General features: G+C 39.0%; 1 long non-coding RNA gene across 1 annotated transcript; it reads right to left on the reverse strand.

Moving 5' to 3' along the window:
* Positions 1-881: 881 nt before the first annotated feature.
* On the reverse strand, positions 882-8,996 carry LOC135411480 (uncharacterized). The gene is made up of 2 exons (XR_010429171.1): positions 8,936-8,996; positions 882-3,133 (listed from the first exon to the last, which is right to left on the reverse strand). It is a non-coding gene; the product is annotated as an uncharacterized LOC135411480 (long non-coding RNA).
* Between the last annotated feature and the right edge of the window lie 3,830 nt (positions 8,997-12,826).

Genomic DNA, 12,826 nt, shown 5'->3' on the forward strand with positions numbered 1-12,826 from the left:
GTTTGTTTTGTTTTCAAGGTCAATGAATTCAAAGCTGGATTTGGAAATACCAGAGACAGGAGAAAGAATGTGAAAAAGGAAAAAAAAAGAGATGGGAAAGATGGGGAAAGGTGGAAATGAGCTGAAATACCAGATTCAAAAATATCCAAACTGTGTGCATGTCCATTCCTTTTCATCTGAGAGAGCATGGTGAAGGCAGGCACCTTGCAGAAGACAGCCAGAGCCAGAGCTCAGAGTCACTGTATGAATGATGGGGTGGTACCACAAAAGAGCAGGCACGTGCAAGATCTGCTCTTTCCACTAGCTGGGAAATGCTGTATTCTTGAGAATGGAATTCTCCTGCAGTAGAAGCCAACAGGAGCTTGCTGATTATTTTAGTGTTACAGAATTGTATCCTATTGTTCTAATGTTATATTGTGCTGCACTGGTAAATAAGTGTTGCCTCTCCCAAATCATGCAGCTGTGGGAAAAGAGGCCTGCTCAAGGAGGCTTTGTCTGGTCTCATGCCCCCAGCCAGCTGCAGCTGTGATGCTTTCTGAAAGCAAAACTGGAACCTGCCACCTCCTGCTCTACCAGCTTCTTGTCAACAGGAACCATTTATTCATTATAAAACAACATATATAAAAATATGGCCACTGCTTTACAATGATTACTGCAATGCATCACCTGAAATGTTAGCATGCTGGGGGGAATGTGAAAAATTCTCTGAGTCAAGCCCTCTAGACAAACCCTAAAGGTTCCTCTTTAAAGTTATGTTCAATTCTAAATCTCTTTGAGCATAAACTGAACCAATGAAGAAATGTTGCATCAAAACACTGTAAAGAAAACAAAGTGTTGCAGTGTTTCAAGTACAGAAGAGTAAAAGCAGACAAACAGCTTGATTAAATCTGATAGACACCATTACTTTTATTTCAGCAGCAAAAAGCACAATTCAGATTGTGCTTTCATCTCTTCTTTACCTCCTGGTAAAGGTCCAAAAATAACCTTTGAGAGTGAGAAGCACAATATGTTGTTTCTTCCTGCCTGGCTGGCTAGACTGAATCACAGACCTACAGGACTGTCTTCCTTTTAGATGGAGAGTGATGCTATTTAGCCCTGCAGTACAGAAGGGAAATTGAGGCACATAGGAGGCCACATGTCTACTCCAACATTGCCTTAAAAGCCTGGGGTGAAGCTTGAGAACATATTCTTTTGTGTCCTGGGCTCATACTTCAGCCTCTTCGCCCTCCTTCCAGCCTGACTGAACTGTACATGCTACTGTACATACATCCCAAATGTGTTTTCAGGAAGTAAATATTTGTTTGTTCTACCCAAAGTATGAAATGTGCTCAGAGTTACCATATATATACTAACAGTCAGAGGGGAATGGAAACTTAAGTTCCAATCTAGACAACTTCTTTCTTTCCTTAATTTTAGGAACCCATTTGCCACTTCAAGTCAGATGAAAGGATCTTAATCCTGATTTTCTGCTGCATGCTATACCTGCTATCAGATAGCTGAAGAATATAAGGAAAAAAATATAGATTGATCCTTTCCTGACTTATCTTCTCCCACTATTCAGCATGAGGTGCTTAGTTATTTTAAAACCTCCTTTGCAAAATAAATACATACTATTAAAATAGTATACATGATATTTAAAGAGATATCAGGTCAGTAATTTTTGCATTTGCATTTATTTTAATGTCTTAATTGGCTGACAATAGATATATGATTGTTTTCTGCATCTGTAAAATGTCATATAACATTAAAAAGCACTATTTGATAGTTATTGGAAACATTTCACAGTATTTACATGCTGCTTCCATTTTACTCTTCATTTCCCTTTATAATCTAGAGTTTAAAGTTGAGGTTTATACTTCAATATAAATTCAAGAATTCAGAGTTCATCCTGAAGCCAAAATGCTTACAGAAATCAAAAAGTCTAGATCAAAAAGGCTGATGTTTCCCGTCATATTCAGGCACCCAAATTGTTCACTGTTCAGTTTCTGGAAACATTAAAGCCTTTTATTTATCCATAGGTCAGGCAGCTGCAGATCTAAACTGAGCCCATACTGAAATGTCTCTTTTTAAAGTAGGAGATGATTTGGACTAATTTGTCCTTGGCCTCTTATAAGCTCAGACTACCATTTGAGTGCAATTATATGCTATGTCTTTGTGCTACTGATCTAAAATCTACAGGGAGCTGAACTGAGAGCATCTTGTCTGCTTCCCAAAAGGATTTTGGGATAATGATTTTGAATGTTTAGTGTGCGATGAAGCCAATGATTTAATCTTTGGTATATTTCATTTATGAGCAATATTAGGCAGGAGTGGAGAGAGAACCCTGTTGTAAAGGTATTTTTAAGTATGATGGTTTTAAGCCATTAGCGGTAATTAGGGTCTGCGTTACAAAGTCGGTGCGCATCTAACACTTCCCATGCCATTCCACATCTCTTTTGGCTAGGAGGTTAATTATTCAGCTTACTTATAGAGGATTTATTAATGGAGACTGTTATGCTTCAATAATCAAAGATTCAATATAAACCTCGATATAACTTTAGAAGTTCTCAAAACAGATTGCCCTTTAACACAGACACCTTCGAACTGAACGTGAAACTGCGCAAAAGAAACAAAAAATGTGGGCAAAGTGGAAAAGATGTGCTCTGCTCAATGAAACATGCTTCATATGGAATATTCTCTGCAGTGAGTCTTGAGCTCCTTGGCTACATGCAGGAGAAGAAACTTCAATAGGTGGCATGATTGGAGCCTTTTCTTTGACTCCTTTCTGGTAGGGCTGTTGCAATTTGTGTAGTAGTTTCCTAAGGTAGGGAGATGAGAAGAGCAAATGGGAACAGTCCAGGTTACACACTTTTTTGCCTCAGGCAGTATATCCTGAGGGCAGGCAGCGAATGCACCTTGGCCGGTTACAACCATCCCTTAGCAGACTTGATTATAATCAATCTTCTTGCTGTTAAATCTCCCTCCTGGTAGTCTAGTCCCACCAGTTTCCCAAAATCCGTTTCAGCAATTTTAGAAATCCTGGAGGCATGCAAAGTCACACTGTTACCAACCCTGAAGTGACATTTTGAATGTTTTTTAAAACGAAATAAAGTATTTCCTCTTGTTGCTCATCTTTCATATTTGATGTGGATGTCTGAAAAGGGAATGAAACATAAATGATACAAATACACATTTCATAATAAAGTCACGAAAACGTTGAGCATCTGTTAGTTCAATAACTTATATAAATTTATTTGGAACAGTTCATCTTAGAATATTCCCTGACTGGGGAAAAAAATGGGGAAAAATGCTCCTCTTTGCTCTTCTTCAAGGTTAGTTACTAAGCTGAAATGCACAGGATATGAAACAATCAATGCAGGAGCACCATCACAGTTATTAATGGGAAATAAATATGGATTACAGATGTGTTGTCTCGTTACAAAATAAAGTGGGTGATTTATAAATTGCTGGTTATCACTTTGAAATACCAGTCCTCACAGAGCATCTGAACTGGATTTATTTTGAAAGAATGATCTGGAGCAGAAGGTTTTACAGCTTGCTGTTGTTCCTCATTGAAAGCACTGAGACAAAACAGTGTATGCAATTAATCACATTCTGTATACCAAACATTGTTTACATGTTTTCAAGTGAGTTGCTAAACTAGTACAAAAGAGATAAAATTCCCATTGGTTCTTGATAGAGATCCTTTAGGAATTATATCCTAGTTTCTCTTAGGGGAGTTTTTTCATAAATCAATTTGTGGTTTAATCCCTACAGAGAATGTATTTCTTCTAAAAAACTTGCCTATGTCTTTGTGTTCGAAGACAAATGTAATTGATTTTACAAGACTGATCTTTTGATCAGATCAGTTTATTGGATTAGCCTTTTATCATCACCAGGATTTATTTGTTTTCCATGCTGTATTTATTTGATTATTTTTTCAAGGGTTTTTCCACACTGTGTGACTGTCTCTTAAAAGATTAGAACTTCCAATTAGTTTTTTGGAAGAAAAATTTGCATACATCACATGAAAAGTTGGTTAAGGTTCACCAAGAGTCAACTTCTATCATGCCTCTCATGAGCGGGCTGAAAGGGAGCAAGTAAATGTCCAAGGAATGACCTGTGCTGCCTGCGTGGGAAGGCTGACATCCATGGCAATGCCAAGGACCCCTGGAGAGGTGATTTACAGGTGGTGACATTGCCCTGAACTTTCCTCTCCAAGGGCTGCAAGCTGACACTGTGGGCACAATGGAGGCCAAAATCAATGATGACGTTTGCATTGAGGCACCTTTGGCACTTCTGTTGGCTGTAGTAAGAATTAACTTTGGTTTCAGCTTCATGTGTACAGACTGTGTGGTTTTTTCTTTCCTTCTGCCCACACCTTCCATAAATCTTTGTTTTCATAGTCAGCTTTGGACGTTGCCAATTTATACTCTTTTTTGTCTTTTACCTTAACCTGACTTGTGTTAAGGGTGATTTGAAGCTAACTAGCTCACATAAAAGCATTTTTCTTTGAAAGACTGGCAACTCAGAAGAATAGGGAACTAATGTAAACAGTCCATACTGCTGTTCTTCTGTGCCCTCGCAGACATGAATGGACTGTTTAAGAGCTGGTGACCAGCAACAACCAGGAGGGCTCATCAGCATGCAGCAAGTAAGTGGGAAGCTCCCAGAGACCCCCTCCAGACTTTGTAGCAAACCTACATATAATAATTTCCACTGCTGCTCATGTATGAAGAGAGCTGGCACTGAGCATTTAGCAGCACTACAAATCAGAATACCTAGCTAGGTGCTTAGAACAACAGACACCTTCTGGCACATGCTCTGGAAAAATTTAGTATGAGATTCTGGCTGACTTTCTAGATTTATATTGGCTTGCTGTAAAAAGCTTTAACTATTGCTCAAGGAATTGGATGTTACTGGCAGTCTGACCCAGTGCACATGGCAACAATGAGGTATCCATTGCAGCAAGTTCTTGACATACTGTTTACTTGCACATCAATGGGTTATGCTAGCCACTACTCCTTGAGTTATATTACTAAATCAAATAGTTGGCAGTGAAACTCAATATCCTGCCAGCCTGTGAAATTCTCATTTAGAAACAAGAGTGGCTAACCTTATGGTAATGCAAAGACTACTAAATTTACCTTCATTTTCTGTTTAAATGCAGATGAATCAATAGCCATCAGCTAGAAAATACCATTACCTCTATCCCCACCACTTACTAGGCAAGTGAAAGAGTGCACCAGGAGAGGGTGTAAAATATTTCTGTTTTGGAAACAAAAATATTTTTATTTATCCCTGTTCATTTGCAACCAGCCCCATGAGATACAGACCATATACTCTGTTCATAACATCTCTGTTTGGTTCAACACGCAACTTCAGGGAGTCTAACAAAAATATACACTTTGGTTTACAAAGAAACACTGGATGTTGATGCTTGTACTGAGGTTGCTCTCTTATTATTTCCAACAGCTGTGTTATAGGAGACTTCAGAAACGGAAGGAGGGGTATTTTAAAGTTAGACTTCTATTTAAGTATCAGTTTTGGGGTTTCAGGGTGAGTTTTCCTCTTTTCTTTTGCTTCATCTACTAGAGACCTACTTCAGAACCTAATTGTGGCAATTTATTGAGTCAATTAGAAAAACTGCTAAACCAAAATATTGGAAGGACAGTTATGGGGGTTCTCAGGTTAAAAGAAAACACAGTTTAGGCCCATTTGGACCAAGGTTATTCTCGATCAGATCTGCGTTGCTGGGACAGTTATAGTTTATAGAATCATAGAATATGCTGAGTTGGAAGGGACCCAAGAGAATCATCCAGTCCAACTCCTGGCCCTGCACAGAACACCCCAAGAATCACACCATGTTCCTGAGAGCATTGTCCAAATGCTTCTTGAACTCTGTCACACTTGATAGGCTTGGTGTAGTGACCACTTTTCTGTGGAGCCTGTTCCAGTGCTCAGCCATCCTCTAGGTGAAGAACCTTTTCCTTATGTCTGACCTAAACCTCGCTTAACTCAGCTTCATGCTATTTCCTCGAGTTCTGTTACTGATCACAAGAGTGAAGAGATCAGTACCTGCCCCTCCACTTCCCCTTGTGAGGATGTTGAAGACCACAATGAGGTCTCCCCTCATTCTCCTCTTCTCCAGTCTGAACAAACCAAGTGACCACAGCCACTTCTCATACAGCTTCCTCTCCAAACCCTTTGCCATCCTTGTTGCCCTCCTTTGGGTTCTCTCTAATAGCTTAATATTTTTCTTATATTGTGTTGCTCCAAAGCTGCAAACAATATTCAAGGTGAGGCCACACCAGTGCAGAGCAGAGTGGGACAATCCCCTCCCTTGCCCAGCTGGTGATGCATTTCCTGAAGCCTCCCTGGCTGTCAGAGCACTGCTGACTCATGTTCAACTTGCCATTGACCAGGACCCCCAGGTCCCTTTCTGTGGCACTGCTCTCCAGCCTCCCATTCTCCAGTCTATACACACAACCAGGGTTGCCCCATTCCTGGTGCAGAATCCAGCACTTGCCCTTCTTAAACTTCATATGGCTGGTGATTGCACATCTCTTTAATTTGTTGAGGTGTCTTTTCAGCAGCTCTCTGCCCTCAGGGGAGCTGACAGAGTTTAATAGATTTTGACACCAGAAAAGACTATTTTGGTCAAGTATTATGATTTTGTACACTAAAATTGTATGATGTTACCCTGTGGTTCCTGCATTAGGATTCTGCTTTTTGGCTGGTCCAGTGCATGCCTTTTAAAATTGTAATTTTAAGACCTGAAATGATGGAGTAGTAGGCTGCTGCAGTTATATTAGCATCTATACCAGATAAAATATGCAACTAAAATAAAGATTCTCGCACTGAAAAAGTCCATAAAACCAGAATGTGCTACCTATGTGTATAATTAACTGAGTTCTTAGTCCAAGTCATCCCACTGATCTCACGGGGCAAAATAGGATGGTTCTGAATGAATAAAAACAGCGTCTAGCCCAGGGTGAATCATGAACCTGCTTGTGTTCATACATAACTGTAGAATCTTGCTGTAATTGCATAGCCTCAGAGACTATGTAATCTCTGAACATATAGTGTCTATATATTGTGTATGTATACTACATATACAGTCTAAATATATACTATATAGAGACAATATAGTCTGTATATATATATATATAGTCTCTATATTCTATAGACTATAGTCTTTATATAGTCTCCATATATATAAACTATATATAAGGACTATATATGAACTATAATCTATATATATAATCTATATAGTCCATAGACTATATAGTTTCTGAATAGTCTCAGAGAAAATAAAATACAAGTAGCAAGGAAAGCAGAAAACTCTTCAGGCAGACTCCAAGCATCAACATGTTTATACTGTTACTTGTATACAGGGTGTGGGAGAAATCACCATGTGCTCAGAAATATTTCAGAAGAACATTTCTTGACAAAACAGTTTTCTAGGAGGAAAGAAAAACCCAAAACTTCAGAAATTACAATATTCCTTTTGCTACTTTTGTAAGAAAAACATGCATTTTTCCTATGTTTAAGTGTGAATTGATCGCAATAAACATGATAAATTAAATGATTTGAAGCTCCTCTAACAACAGAAGTTATTTTTATTTTGTTTTTCCTCACTGCTGTTGTCAGGCAAGTATGTTCATTTGCATGATAGATTTGCTATGTTCACCTTTGAATTAGAGAATTAAAAATACCTTAGAATATAAAAGGCTTATCATGAGGGATCATGAAGGCTTTAATAATATAAACCTTCATCTTTCCAAAGTAAAATTGTTTCTTCTGTTATCAGCACCCATGAAGAGAATGTATAGCCATTTTTTCTCCAATCTAGTTGCTACTTTCTACAAAACTTTTTCCTAATAGTACCAGGTAGATTTTTCTCTCAGAAAATTGGGAAATATAAAGAAGAAACCTAATAAACAACTGAAAGTTGAAAGAATTTTTACAAGTAGGAAATATAGATGCATTGATTAACTCTTTCTTTAACAGTCCCAGTATTTATCTTCAGCTTGAAACTAAAAAGGAAGAAAAATGTAAACAAAAGAAAAAATAAATCTGTAAACTCTTTGTTTCCCCTGAAAGATACATCCCTTTCAAATCTTTCATATGCTATGTTTGAAGCAGGTTGCAAGCATCAAATTATGTTAAGCTCAACTTACTCTAATTCAACATGAAAGATACAGCCTGAAGTAACCCATTACAACGTGACTTGTCACATGTGTGAATTTTTAAAAGAAAGCAATTTGCTGATAAAAACAACACAATTAAACAATGGATGGTTTGAATAAAAATGCAATATTTCCCTAACGTGTCTCAGTTTGGGATTATAAGAGACATTTCAGTCTGAGAAAAAGATTAGTTTTGTTTCTGTGGGGAAATGACTAAGGCAGGAAGTGTTCAGCAGAGCAGCTGTCCTCTGCAAAGGCAGTGGTTTGAGGCAGGCATTGCACATGAGCAAATAGTTCCACAACTGCAGTGATGAACATGATCTTATTAGAAGAACAATGTTTGAGAAGTGTGCATGTAAGTACACCATAAACCTCTGCCAGTTGTGGTCATTAGATACCTTGAGGCTCTTTATTCAAGAGTCTTGGTTCTGTGCTGTAAGACATGTGAGGCAGGGGTTGTTCTACAACAATTTTAGTTGTCTGTTGCTCTTGCCTTGCCTGTTGCAGACACTTCCCTATGTACCACAGCAGTGGACAGGACCTGGGGATCCTCACAAAACCAGGTACATTGTCAGCTGTGCGTGGGATGTGCTAAGCTCCCTTTAACAATGTGTTCATTCCTCACTCATTCTTGTATTTTTCAAAAATCCCCTTCTTTGAAGGAAGATGCTACTTTTTTCCCAGTTGCATACAGCAAGAGGTTGGCCACACAGACAAGGTGTTAGTGACTATGGGAGTTTAGCCTTATTGAAATAAAACTTTACCTATTGCTCTTCCTGACAGTGCCAGCTGGTTGCTCCAGCCCACACTGCTGTCACCTGCACCGAGAGTAAATAAAGAAGGCATGGAGTAAAACTGAGTGGGGTGTGCAGCTGCACAAATGCCATATGGTTAGCAGAGGAGTTTCATACACACTGTTGAGATAACTCAGTGCAAGGGAAACACAAGCTGTACAAGAGGAAAAGAAAGGGCAAAGGCCAAGAGAACTGCATGGGAAGGGAAGGCGAGCAGAAGCAGGGTTCATGGTAGGAAAGGAATGGGGAGGGCAAGAGTTCAAGCAGCAAGCACAAACACCATCAAAATAAATGGCAAAACCATGTTTGCTTTCAGAGATGGCAAAAGCTATGGTAAAATGACTCACAGCATGGTATTGCTGGGAGTCCCATCAGATAGAGCAAGGAAGGCTCTCTTCATGCAAGGGGCAAGGGTCTTACGTCACCTCTCCAAGGCAGCAGTGCCCTGTGACCAGGCACTGTGAGGTTGTTTTCCCACAACACAACACAACACAACACAACACAAAATACTAGAAAGCTGTTTAAACCAGAAGGGAGTCCTCTTCTTCATTCTGAATTTAAGAAATCACAATGGAATATAAAAGCATATATTTTTAGCAAGGGAAACCAATGTCTTCTTGTATAAAACCCACTAAACCATCACACATCTAGAAAGCCCTAACATGATTGACAGTGTACGTAAGTGAAGGCAAGCTGGGAATAGAAAGGGTTAGACTTCAAGGACAATTTAACAAGCAGCAGAAAGACATTTGCATATGTAGTGTATGAAACGGGAGCATGAAAGTGGAAGACAAGGATCAGCAAGTCCAGCCATGGCCACTGGCAAGCATGTCACAACATTTGGTCTCTGCTCTTTACAGCCCACAAAACACTTCTGTGTGCCCTATTACCAGCTAATGGCTGCAATGAAAATGTCACAAGTATGTCAGAGAAAGAGGAGATGGATAAAAAATTGTGACTAGTTTCACACCCTGCCATAGTAGTTTAATCCTGCAGTTCTTCTTAAGTCATAAATTTAATTTCTTGCACTGGACACTGAGATATTTGGCTCTGAGCCTCAGTCCTCTCTCTGCCTTTGTGCCTGTATAAGAAAAGGAGAGGGAATCAGCTGTCATTTCAAAGCTAAAGTCCTTGGAATGGCAGTGAGATGGAAAGGGTCGCATGTGTATGTTTGTCTCCAAAGGTTATGTCCTCGATTCTTCGTGGTGATGGCCAGGGGTTAGAAGGAGTATATATGTGTTTGAGTTCCAATAACAGATTTTTTTATTCTCAAAAAAATTTGATGTGTGGAAAAAATTAATCTCTTATGTAAAACTGCATCACTTTAACAATGTACTTTCAGAGACGATTTTGGGTCTACTCATTTAAATCAGATCCAAGTGACTAGAAAACCCCATGAGCAATTTTAAATAAAAAATAAGAACTGGTAAATAAAAACATCTGGTAGATGATTAAGTTCCACATATTGAGCTTTTATTAGGAGTAGCTGATATAACTCTAAGGGAGAACTTGCATGTAAGCAGTGTTCATTTAGGTATGGTGCCTGACCAAGAGTGAAAAGAAATGCAGGGGGACAGCAAAGCCATTGTGAGATTTCTTTAACAACAGGCTTGAAACGTGCTGTTCTTCATTTCTTCTTCTTCTTTTGACTGTGATGTGATTGCAATTTTTGGTGTCTTTAAATTAGACATCTATATTGTCTTCATGTAAATGGTTTGGTAAGGGAGAGGAGAGGGAAGATTTCAAGCCATCCAGTTTTCATCAGAAGATCCCTGGGAAGATTAGAACACCTCTGACCTGCCACATGCTGAAGGCACTTCATCTGTGGTATGTGTCAGCTTGAGCAGTAAACTTGTTCCCTACTAGAATGACTGTAAGTATGACAGCTTGCACATAGGAGGTACTCTCCCAATAAAAACACTGCCATGAACAGTTTGGCTCCATTAAAAGTAAAAAAAAAAGGTTTCCAACTAACCAGCAAACTTAGCAAGAGACCTGAGAGAACCTTTGTTATTCCTTTAATATGAAGAAAGGCCCTGGACTACACCCAAAGGTGTGGTAATTGTCAACCTGCTCATAATATTTTATATTATTTATATTATTATGATTATAAGTTATATTATTTATATTAATTTATATATCCTTACCTTAAAAATACTCTTGACACTCCTAATTATGAAATCATATAGCTGTACAAACACGACTTACGTTATTAATGCTCTGCATATCATCAGACAGTTGGACCCTGATGAAATAGAGGGAGCTGATGATCCAGGTCTCTGATGGGTGAGGTGGTTGTGCACCACTTGTATCGGTGAAAATCAGTGAAGGGCTTTGTGTGTCTGTGCAGTTGGTGCACGAGGGTGAGGAAGGTTCAAGGCAACGGCATCACAAGGATTTCTACCATCTCAAACCTCCAGAAACTCGTATCAGCAAGGACTGACATCCTATGTGCCTTTGCCTTCTCTGTCTGCACTAAGACAAGGAGTCTGAGGGTTAGGAATGTGCTGTGGTTGCTTCTCCCGAGCTGCAGTCACACTACAACACACCAAAGCTCAGGCTTTCATAGACCTAGAGAACACTGGTCACACCACTGCTGAAGCCATGAAGATGCAGATGTCCACATGGACTATACAAAAGCTGAAGCAAGCTTCACCCTGCTGCACTAGGAACCTCCTTTGGAAACATTTCTGGGAGAGATATCTTGTTTGTATCAAAAGTGGATGCAATTTCTTTTCAGTAGGGCAGTCTAAGCCAGGGCAAAAGAAATGTTTTATATAATTTTCTTTCACTGTCTTTGTATAGCAGTACTATCCCAAACTAAGCTTCACTTGTGTTGCACTTTCTCAAATAGGAGCCTGAAAGGCTTTCAGCTGTATATGTTCCTGATTATTTTTATTTTTAGGCATCTATCTTCCGAAGTCTTACTTAAGACAATAGCGCCATTAATTATAACAGAACTGCCTTACTTGCATGAGGGAGAACTACTAAAAGTTTTATCAGATTACGTCCAAGATCCAAAGTAGAGAAGATTGTGTAAGCCAAGAGTTTGTGGACTTTAACACTTTCCTCACTTTTAAGCAACTAAGTCACACCATAAATAAAATAGATTAACAGGATAATTAAACAGCCTGAGTGTAGCAAGGGAGAATATTTCAATAACAAATATTGCTACCCATATACCTCAACAGAATGTGCTAAAGTAAACAAAATGATGGCATAATTATAGTCGTTCCAGTTATGTTAATTAGGCTATATACACGCTTCATTGATAAGCAACTGTGGTGCAAAGAAGTGTTGTAAGCCTGATATTTCCTCGGTTAGCAGCTTTGTTGTGCATATGCTGCTGTTATGATCTTGGTTGCATTAATGCAGAGCAAAAAAACCCCACAACCCAAACCTAAAAATAATAGTAATAATAATGCTATGTGTCAGGACAAGCTTAGAGCAAGGTTTAAACTGAACAGCCCAGTGTGACGTTTCTCTCATGCTGAATTCAGGTTCCCAGAGAAGATTTCCAGCAAGACTTCCCAAGACAACGTCCTAATACACTCACATACACAGCAAACATTGCAGCTAGTTGTGCTCCACAGAGGGAGCCCTTTACACCTGTGTTTTGCTGACTCTGTAGCTGTAATTTCTCGACACTCTGCAAGGTGTTGTTTTGGATTGCAGCTGCTCAGAATTTAACATCACGTCTCTTTTATGGAAGTATCACTTCTTTTTGTGTGTGTTTGTAGGGTTTGTTTTTTCCCCCCTGAAGTGTAATATTTCACAAAAACTGTTGTTGATTTCTTAAAATATTATCTTTTGTGTGAAAAAAATCTTTTAATGGAAAGAAATATGGCTTTGCTCATTTTT

Source organism: Pseudopipra pipra, chromosome 1 (assembly GCF_036250125.1).
Source record: "Pseudopipra pipra isolate bDixPip1 chromosome 1, bDixPip1.hap1, whole genome shotgun sequence".
Lineage (NCBI taxonomy): Eukaryota > Metazoa > Chordata > Aves > Passeriformes > Pipridae > Pseudopipra > Pseudopipra pipra.